Raw genomic sequence first — 9,686 nt, forward strand, 5'->3', positions numbered from 1 at the left:
TAACTCTAGACGTTCCAATACATATAGCAGATCTCCGACAGTGAAGACCACTCAGTTGAAGCCTCCTGTATACAGTTTGCTTCGATGCAACACGTGCAGTAGATGCTGCGTGGCCAGATGCCAGTTGTCATGCAGTAATAAGGCGGCACTGTCGTGCCTTTACAGCTAAATAACGGTCCTCTCTTTCTGCTGCAACACATGGTCGGCCCTGCCCTGGTCTTCGGGATACAGTTTCAGTCTCTGTAAACCGTCGCCACATCCAAGAAGCAACAGAGCAATTCACATTAAGCCATCGGGCCACATACGAGTAAGTCTGCGACTGGTTGCTTCCATTCTTGCTATGGCCGTCACCGCAGAGAATCTGCTAGGCGTCTTCTCTGTGTCATACTGCACCGTCTGTAAATGTTTACACATCGATTGTGGATGTGGGACTACCCGCAAACACTAACCCGTTTGATAAGTGCCCTGACGACATGATTGGTGTTGTTGTCCATTGACCGGCATGCGATAGTAAGGACTTCTGTTGACAGTTTATATGACTATGTCGAGAATTAGACCTGGGGTGGGAAAATAGCGGTTTTTTTTTCTTTAATTTTAGACAGCAGTGTACACACAGTAGTGAAGAAGACTCGCAAACACGACACGACCTGTTTTTAATTTTTTTAATTAAAAGGAGAACTTCTATCGGAAAACTACCAATGCAGTTGGTGTAGCTTTGCTTACTTTACACACAGTATTTTTCGCAGTTTAATGAGTTTTTATTGTTCACAGCAAGAAAATCAGAAAAATCATTTTCTCGTGTATTACTATTAGCGGCTTTGTGGAAACTGCTAGTTATTTTCGCGTGTGATCTTTTTTCTTATTACCGCTCATTACATATTTCTAACTTTTACATTATATTAACTAACTATGCACTTGTAGATAAGCCCAGAAGCTAAAATGCTCAGTTAATGCCATAAATGAAATGTTTCGACTGATGACATTATGGTTTAGTCTAATCTACAAACCAACCAATTAAAACGGTCCGTTAGCCCTTGGCTCAAAACACAGCTGTTTACTCGGTTTCAGTAAGGCAGAGTTCGCGCATGCGCACTAAATTTTGGCGCATGTATTCCGTATACTGTCTATTCTGAGTCGTGGTGTGGTGCAGAAAACAGCCGATTTGTAGACTCAGTCTAGTTGCAAACTATTGAAACAGACCACATGCCATCGCACACTCAGGTTTATCGCTCAGTGCTATCCAAGGTCATTGACGAGCTTCTCTTGCAGCAATCAAACACCAGTAGCAACTTATCTGTACAACTGAGATTACGGACTATGATAAATTCGTATTACCATCCAACTTCAGATAATGGGACTGCAGTTGAGATTTATACACAAGTGTCCTCTATCACTTGTCGAATAAACGTTACACCATCACTCTCATTTATTACTCATATTCATTTCTGAAAACATTTATGTTATACAATATACGCTTGCCGCTTGGATTCCTACCACAGTATCATGTATTCAAAGTCACATCTACGATATCGCAGCTCCAGCAGTGAATGATGACCTAAACCGCAAGGTGGCTTTCGATGTGCTGCTGAGAGTATTTCATTTGCTGCTGTCGTTTCCCCACACTCTTGTCCCCTTCGGGAATGGAACGGAGGCGTTTGAAGCTAGGCTTCGAATCCACTCGAATTCTGTGATTGTTCTGTCATGGTCATTTCTCAGTGTAGGTTTAAAAGAAAGCATTTCAGTGCTTCTCTTATTGGAAGCTACACTATCAGAATCTTAACAGTCATACACACTACTTTGCTACTGCAACACTTTTAAGGTCTGAAACGTGAACTGGAGGACCATTCCGTGGTGCTCTCACGCTGACGTATCATACTGTGATCATTTGTCTGTTTCTTTTTCTTACCCAATTATTCAGGAGAAAGTGCAAGGGGAATGAGTGCGTACCTTTCATCAATAATATTTATTATGTGTTGGAGACAAACTTTTCCACCCAGAAGTTTACTTTCATTTCCACTGTTTCTTTCCGGTATTGGTATTTTGAAAACGCTAGTCTACATCACATGTGTCATAATACACTGAAGCGCCAAAGGAACTGGTATACGTACGCATATTCAAATGTAGAGATAAGTTAACAGGCAGAATACGGCGCTGCGGTCGGCAACGCCTATAGAAGACAAGTATCTGGGGCAGTTTTTAGATCGGTTACTGCTGCTACAACGGTAGGTAATCAAGATTTAAGTGAGTCTGAAGGTGATGTTACAGTATGTGCACGAACGATGGGATACAGGGTCTCCTAGGCAGCGGTAAAGTGCGGATATTCCCGTACGACCATTTACGAGTATATCGTGAATATTAGGAATCCGGTAAAACATCAAATCTCCCTAGCACAGCGGCAGGAAAAAAAATCCTGCAAGAACGGGACCAAAGACGACTGAAGAGAATCGTTCAACGAGACGGAAGTGCAACCCTTTCTCAAATTGCTGAAGATTTCAATGCTGGGTCATCAACAAGTGTCAGCGTACGAAACATTCAACGAAAAATCATTGATATGAGCTTTTGGATACGAAGGCTCACTCGTGTACCTTCGACGACTGTACGACAGAAAGCTTTACGTCTGTTATGGATTCGTCAGCACCTACAATAGACTGTTTATGACTAGAAACATGTTGCCTGGTCGGACGAGTCTCGTTTCAAATTGTATCGAGCGGATGAACGTGTACGGGTATGAAGACAACCTCATGAATCCATGGACGCTGCATGTTAGCAGGGGACTGTTCAGTTTGGTGGAGGCTCTGTAGTGGTGTGCGTCGCGCGCTGTTGGAGCAATATGGGACCCCTGATACGTTCAAATGGCTCTAAACACTACAGGACTTAACATCTGAGGTCAGCAGTCCCCTAGACTTCGAACTACTTAAGCCTAACTAACATCACACATATCCATGCCCTAGGCAGTAATCGAACCTGTGACCGTAGCAGCAGCGCGATTCTAGACTGAAGCGTCTAGAACCGCTCGGCCACAGCAGCCGTCGCCCTGATAGGTCTAGATACGACTCTGACAGGAGACACGGACGCATGCGTCCTGTATGATCGCCTGCAGCCAGTCATGTCCATTGTTCATTCCTCAATCTGACGGACCTGGGCAAATCCATCAGGGCCATGCGACAGCCGACACGAGTGGCTCCAGGGAAACTCTTCTGAGTTTAGACACTTCCACTGGCCACCAAACTCGACAGACATGAACATTACTGAGCATATCTGGGATGCCTTGCAACGTGCTGTTCATTAGAAATCTCCACGCGGTCGGTTGCCAGCGGCAACGTAGTACCGTGGACCTGATGCCGGGGCTGGACTGCATTTAAGTAGCTTTAATTCGACATGCTACCACGGTACTAACGGTTTTAACTTTTATACTTGACTGTGCCTTACTCTCGCATATTATAGTAATTTTTTGCTTCTGAAGAAGACTTATTCTAGCCAAAACCTGGGTACAGACCAGAAAATTTTCGCAACTGAATCGGATATTTCAATATATTAGCCTATCACAGTTGCTGACGGGGCTGCAATATGCTAAAAATTCTTATACCTCTCTTGTAACGTCTGCCAGTGGAGTTTGCTTAGCATCTCCGAAACGCTCTCTCGCCAGATAAACGATCCCGTAACTAAACGTGCCACTCTTGGATGTTCCCTATCTCCTCCATCAGTCCTACCTGATAGGGACTGACGAACAATACTCAAGAATCGAGCGAGCAAGAGCCTTATAAGATACTTCTTTCATGGATGAGTTTCATTTCCTTAAGGTTCTTCCGAATAATCTGAATCTGGTGTCTGTTTTTTCCACTGTATGTTTTATGTGGTCATTCTCGTTAAGGTCGCTCTGTACGGTTAGGCCTAGATCTTTTACGGCGGACACTGTCTCCAGCTATTTGTCATTAATAGTGTAACTGTACAGTAGTGGATTTCCTTTCCTCTGTATGCGCAATATATTACACGCAGCTGACGTTTCCTCGATATCGATACTCGGGATTGGCAAGGAAGCGAAATCAGTATCGAATAATAAGTCCATCATCTATTTGTGACAGCAGGCGTAGTATATCCAGTGCATTCTTCAATGTGTACCTTTTGTTTTACTACGGCAGAGAACACACTTCAGCAGGTAAGGAAACCATAATTTTCCGCTGTCAAGGTAATTTCGCAAGAAATATGGGGAAAGATGCAATATGACACTTTACTCTTCTTGGTATGAAAACTGCCTGAACCGCACTGCAGTACATACAGCAACACTTGTAGCGTCTGCCACTGTGGCATGATAACAGTTTCTGTGATTCTTTCCCACTTGCTAAGTGAACTGTTGGCCTTGGATCTTATCTATCTCTTCTACACTCCTGGAAATAGAAAATAGAACACATTGACACCGGTGTGTCAGACCCACCATACTTGCTCCGGACACTGCGAGAGGGCTGTACAAGCAATAATCACACGCTCGGCACAGCAGACACACTAGGAACCGTGGTGTTGGCCGTCGAATGGCGCTAGCTGCGCAGCATTTGTGCACCGCCGCCGTCAGTGTCAGCCAGTTTGCCGTGGCATTCGGAGCTCCATCGCAGTCTTTAACAATGGTAGCATGCCGCGACAGCGTGGACGTGAACCGTATGTGCAGTTGTCGGACTTTGAGTGAAGGCATATAGTGGGCATGCGGGAGGCCGGGTGGACGTACCGCCGAATTGCTCAACACGTGGGGCGTGAGGTCTCCACAGTACATCGATGTTGTCGCCAGTGGTCGGCGGAAGGTGCACGTGCCCGTCGACCTGGGACCGGACCGCAGCGACGCACGGATGCACGCCAAGACCGTAGGATCCTACGCAGTGCCGTAGGGGACCGCACCGCAACTTCCCAGAAAATTAGGGACACTGATGCTCCTGGGGTATCGGCGAGGACCATTCGCAACCGTCTCCATGAAGCTGGGCTACGGTCCCGCACACCGTTAGGCCGTCTTCCGCTCACTCCCCAACATCGTGCAACCCGCCTCCAGTGGTGTCGCGACAGGCGTGAATGGAGGGACGAATGGAGACGTGTCGTCTTCAGCGATGACAGTCGCTTCTGCCTTGGTGCCAATGATGGTCGTATGCGTGTTTGGCGCCGTGCAGGTGAGCGCCAAAATCAGGACTGCATACGACCGAGGCACACAGGGCCAACACCCGGCATCATGGTGTGGGGAGTGATCTCCTACACTGGCCGTACACCTCTGGTGATCGTCGAGGGGACACTGAATAGTGCACAGTACATCCAAACCGTCATCGAACCCATCGTTCTACCATTCCTAGACCGGCAAGGGAACTTGCTGTTCCAACAGGACAATGCACGTCCGCATGCATCCCGTGCCACCCAACGTGCTCTAGAAGGTGTAAGTCAACTACCCTGGCCAGCAAGATCTCCGGATCTGTCCCCCATTGAGCATGTTTGGGACTGGATGAACCGTCGTCTCACGCGGTCTGCACGTCTAGCACGAACGCTGGTCCAACTGAGGCGCCAGATGGAAATGGCATGGCAAGCCGTTCCACAGGACTACATCCAGCATCTCTACGATCGTCTCCATGGGAGAATAGCAGCCTGCATTGCCGCGAAAGGTGGATATACACTGTACTAGGTCCGACATTGTGCATGCTCTGTTGACTGTGTCTATGTGCCTGTGGTTCTGTAAGTGTGATCATGTGATGTATCTGACCCCAGGAATGTGTGAATAAAGTTTCCCCTTCCTGGGACAATGAATTCACGGTGTTCTTATTTCAATTTCCAGGAGTGTATTAATCCAAACTGCTAAGGGTCCCAGACTGCAGACCTGTGCTCAAGTGCACACTGAACGAAGTTACTTTCTTCGTTGCTGCTTTATATTTACTTTGCATTCTTTCTCAGTCTGTCGCTGCACAACCATACTGCAACATATATTACGTTTTGTCTGGCTCTAGCAATTATAAAGGAATAATAGTAATAATAATTACAATAATAATAATGTGTATTTCCGGCATTTGATGCTCTGAATGTTTCATTTGTCTAGACTGACGGGCAACGGCATGTACCCAGCACCATGCGTCGAATCTTCCTACATTTCATCACAATGTTTCAGCTTTTAGACTTCCCTCTGTACATCATCGGCAAACAGTGTAAGAGCTTCTTACAATAACCTTCAGGTCGTTAAGATATATAGTGTAACGTAGCGTTTCTATAACACTATAAAATCTCCTGTTTAATAACACCCCAGTGAGAACATTTTTTTGCGAGAAAAGGATAGCGGGTAATATAAACAGGATTTGCTAGGCATTTCACACTAAACTTGTAAGAGGTCCATGATTAAAGAATTTGTTGCTAGCGCATTCGAGCTGATGTAATTTTGATGGATTGCTCACGTGCTGCCTGTGATATGTAACCTATAAGAGAATCTGAGACCAAAGAGCAGTGTTGACTGCAGTAGGAACTGTGTAGCAGTAGGAGTAGGTAGTTGCTAGCTGGAGTGTGAAGTTGGCTGGGCCGGTCGTTTGGAGCGATGATGGAGCCTGAGCGTTGTAGCATAAGGTAAAAGCAGCCTCGCAGTATTGTTATATCAAGTCCCCTGTAAATGTTTTTAAAAAATCCCTTAATATTTATCTTTCTCATAAAAAGTAACGTTTGACAATCATTCATTTCAATTTAAAGAATTAACTAATTAATCCAATCCTTGGTCATCCCGATTATTGAAAAGAAAAATCAGTTGTTTCTTTTATACATGACAAATCTATCGGCCAACATTGCACTGAGCTGCGCCAGAAAAATTTCTGATAAGAGCAGATATATACGCGTTATCCGATGACCTAATTGACGTAAGATTTTTCAATTTATTCAGAATGAATGTTCAGGTCCATGACGCAGCACTGCTGATGTCCTAAATTTACCAGTTTAAATTCACAGTGATTATTGAAAGGTTATAAGTGAGTCACATTTTTTATTACTGAGAGATTAGTCACATTTTATTATTGATATGTTACGCAATTTTCCTGTTGGTAGGATATACTGAATGTGAACGAATAATTATATTTTTTACTGTTGAGAGGTTTAGGAATTTTTGTGTTTTGAGGTTACACTAAATGTGACCATTTTTAATAATATTATATTTTGTGGGGAGGTTACAAACTCCACTCAATTATACTAATACTGCCAGGCTCTTAATCAACAGTTCAGAAAACAGCAAGAACAACTTAGACAGGAAAAAAATCATTGGTTGCCATCGAAGTCGTTACATATACTGCACCACGTTCTTTGGACCAGGAAAGAACTGGCAAAACAGGTCAGATCGTTTAAGAAACGATCCCAGCATTCGATTCCACTGTCTGCCAGAAACTAAGTGATATTTTAGTGACTATGATCCAGTAGGTATTTGAACAACGCTTGTTAAAACAAGTACATAGGATGCAGCGTGTGCCTGTGATAACGATACTGACTTTCAGGACTGGCGTAGAAGGGTAAATACGACAATCATGTAGAGACAGGGACCTGCTTAACAAATGACTGAAAATTTCTACGCATGCAGTATCGTTTCTTCGTTCTGTGTTGTAAGTTGAAATACAGGCCTCAAAGGTTATGTAAGAAGTGCCACGTGAAGTGAGCAGCAAAACACAATAGTTACAACGATCACTCTTTGCAACCTTACCTGCAAGTAAATGTTCAGCTGCATTACATCTCTGTAGTCTCCCGATGTGCCATTCCACATTGACGAATCTGCTCGTTCTGTTGCCTGAAGCAAATCTGCCCGTGTGTTATCAACACGGACCCCACTTGAAACGCTTCGTTTGATAACTACGTTTGATTATTGGGACAATCGACAGTACGGCGAAATGTGGTTGTCCTGTGTACAAACAGCTAACACAGATTTAGTTCACATTTACTAGAGAATGATTTCAGGGAGCAGGTCGTGTAACTGTTCCACACATTCGCTAAGGAGAGAATAGAGCTGTATCCTCCCTTTTTCGGGATCTGTACCATGCTAGCCTATAAATTTATTGAAATATTACACGATTATCTCGTTTGCAGGTGGCATTAGGAGGTTTGACCAGCCCATAAATGATAGTTGCCAGCGTTTGGCAAACTTTCTCTCTTCAAAGATGTCTCGTTCGTTAACGACATAAACAAAGGTATAATTCTAATTTTTGTTATGTCTCAGTTGCACAATTTTTGAGTCCGATTACATGTTTCGATCACTCTGTATCATCTTCAGACCTAAAACAAAGTAAAACTAAATATGTACCATCTAATATTGTACAATAGTACTGAAGAAAAGATTTATACTTAAATGTAGAATTTACGTAAGTAGTTCTATTAGCAACCCATCTTGTCTATTCAGAACAACATGTCAGAGTACTGTATTTTGCTCTCACTGCTTCCTTCCCCTCCTCCAATCAGCCTCAGTCCATTTCCCTTGCACCATCCTACCCTCTACCTCCAACAACTACCTACTTAGAATATTGACCACAGTTGCAAAATACGTTGTTCTGAGTAGACAAGACGGGTTGGTAATGGAGTCACTTAGGTAAATTCTAAATTTATGTCTTTTTCTGTATTGTAAAACATTATATGGTACATTCTTAGTTTTACTTTGTTTTAGATCTGAAGACGATCCAGAGTGATCGAAACATGTAATCGAATAAAAAAAGACGGAACAATAAATGAGAATTATCTTAAATATCTAGTCATATACAGTTGCTGAATTCTCTCAAGGCCATTATGTCGACGTGTTGCAAAGCTGATGAAACAGCTGAATCCACAGGCGGAGAAAAATAATTTAAAAAACCTAAAGCGCCTGTCCCTTCGGAAAAGGAGACGGATAGCTTTCCACGTCAAGCACCACACTCCTGGACGTGATGTAGTTTGCTTTGCAATTCATGCACGATAGAGTGAAACGTTCTGAACAGCACTGTGCCGCCACTTTCCAAACAGTCCTCTTCAAATCATGCCGTGCGTGAGCCTCGCAGCGACCTATGCTCTGGTATGAAGACACCCACTTCAGTCAGAAGCTGACGAGTAACAGCCGAAGTGTACGAGTATGGCTAAACCCGTAGACACACATATTTTGCATGCCCATTTCGTCTAAAGTCACTATAAAATATAAATTCACCAGGCAGAATATTAATCATTGGTTACTTTGGAGTGTTGGTGAAAGACTGGTACCAGCCGACATGAGAGATTAGGTGATGTTTTCCGTATTTGTCCGGTGGTTATATGGAACCAACGCCGTAAGTTGGGTCTACGTACAGACGTCAGAGAATGGCAGAAAGGACCTATCGTGTTTTAAAGTACCGACGTACACACCATGAATGAAGTTAGCTAATTGTCCAACGTTTCTTCGAGTAAATGTCACGCGGCGTAAGGACAGTGGTCGTAAACACAAGCCAACTGACGGGGACCAGAGACCCGTATCACGTCTTGTCAAAGAAAGTCTCATTCGAATTAGAAACGAATTGCTACTGCCGATGATTGCAGTTCCATTTCTACCAATCCCGGAGTGAAAATTTCCATAAGACCTGAAAGCAGTAAAGGTTTCTACTCGGGCGTCACGCAAAAGAGCATTGCTCATCGTGGCACGTAAATCTGCACGTTTTCAGTGGACCGGAAATCTAGATGGAAATGTCTTGCGTGGCCCGGAGAGTCAAGATTGTACT

The 9,686-nt window shown here is 43.9% G+C and overlaps 1 protein-coding gene across 1 annotated transcript in view; it reads right to left on the bottom strand.

Annotated features, from left to right (window-relative positions):
- The window catches only part of LOC126272851 (monocarboxylate transporter 2-like), a 76,432-nt gene extending 68,675 nt beyond the window's left edge, over positions 1 to 7,757 (bottom strand). Inside the window, exon 1 of the mRNA XM_049976063.1 lies at positions 7,682 to 7,757. The gene's annotated coding sequence lies outside the window, so the exon portion shown is untranslated. The remainder of the gene's footprint in view (positions 1 to 7,681) is intronic.
- Between the last annotated feature and the right edge of the window lie 1,929 nt (positions 7,758 to 9,686).

Source organism: Schistocerca gregaria, chromosome 5 (assembly GCF_023897955.1).
Source record: "Schistocerca gregaria isolate iqSchGreg1 chromosome 5, iqSchGreg1.2, whole genome shotgun sequence".
Classification (NCBI taxonomy): domain Eukaryota; kingdom Metazoa; phylum Arthropoda; class Insecta; order Orthoptera; family Acrididae; genus Schistocerca; species Schistocerca gregaria.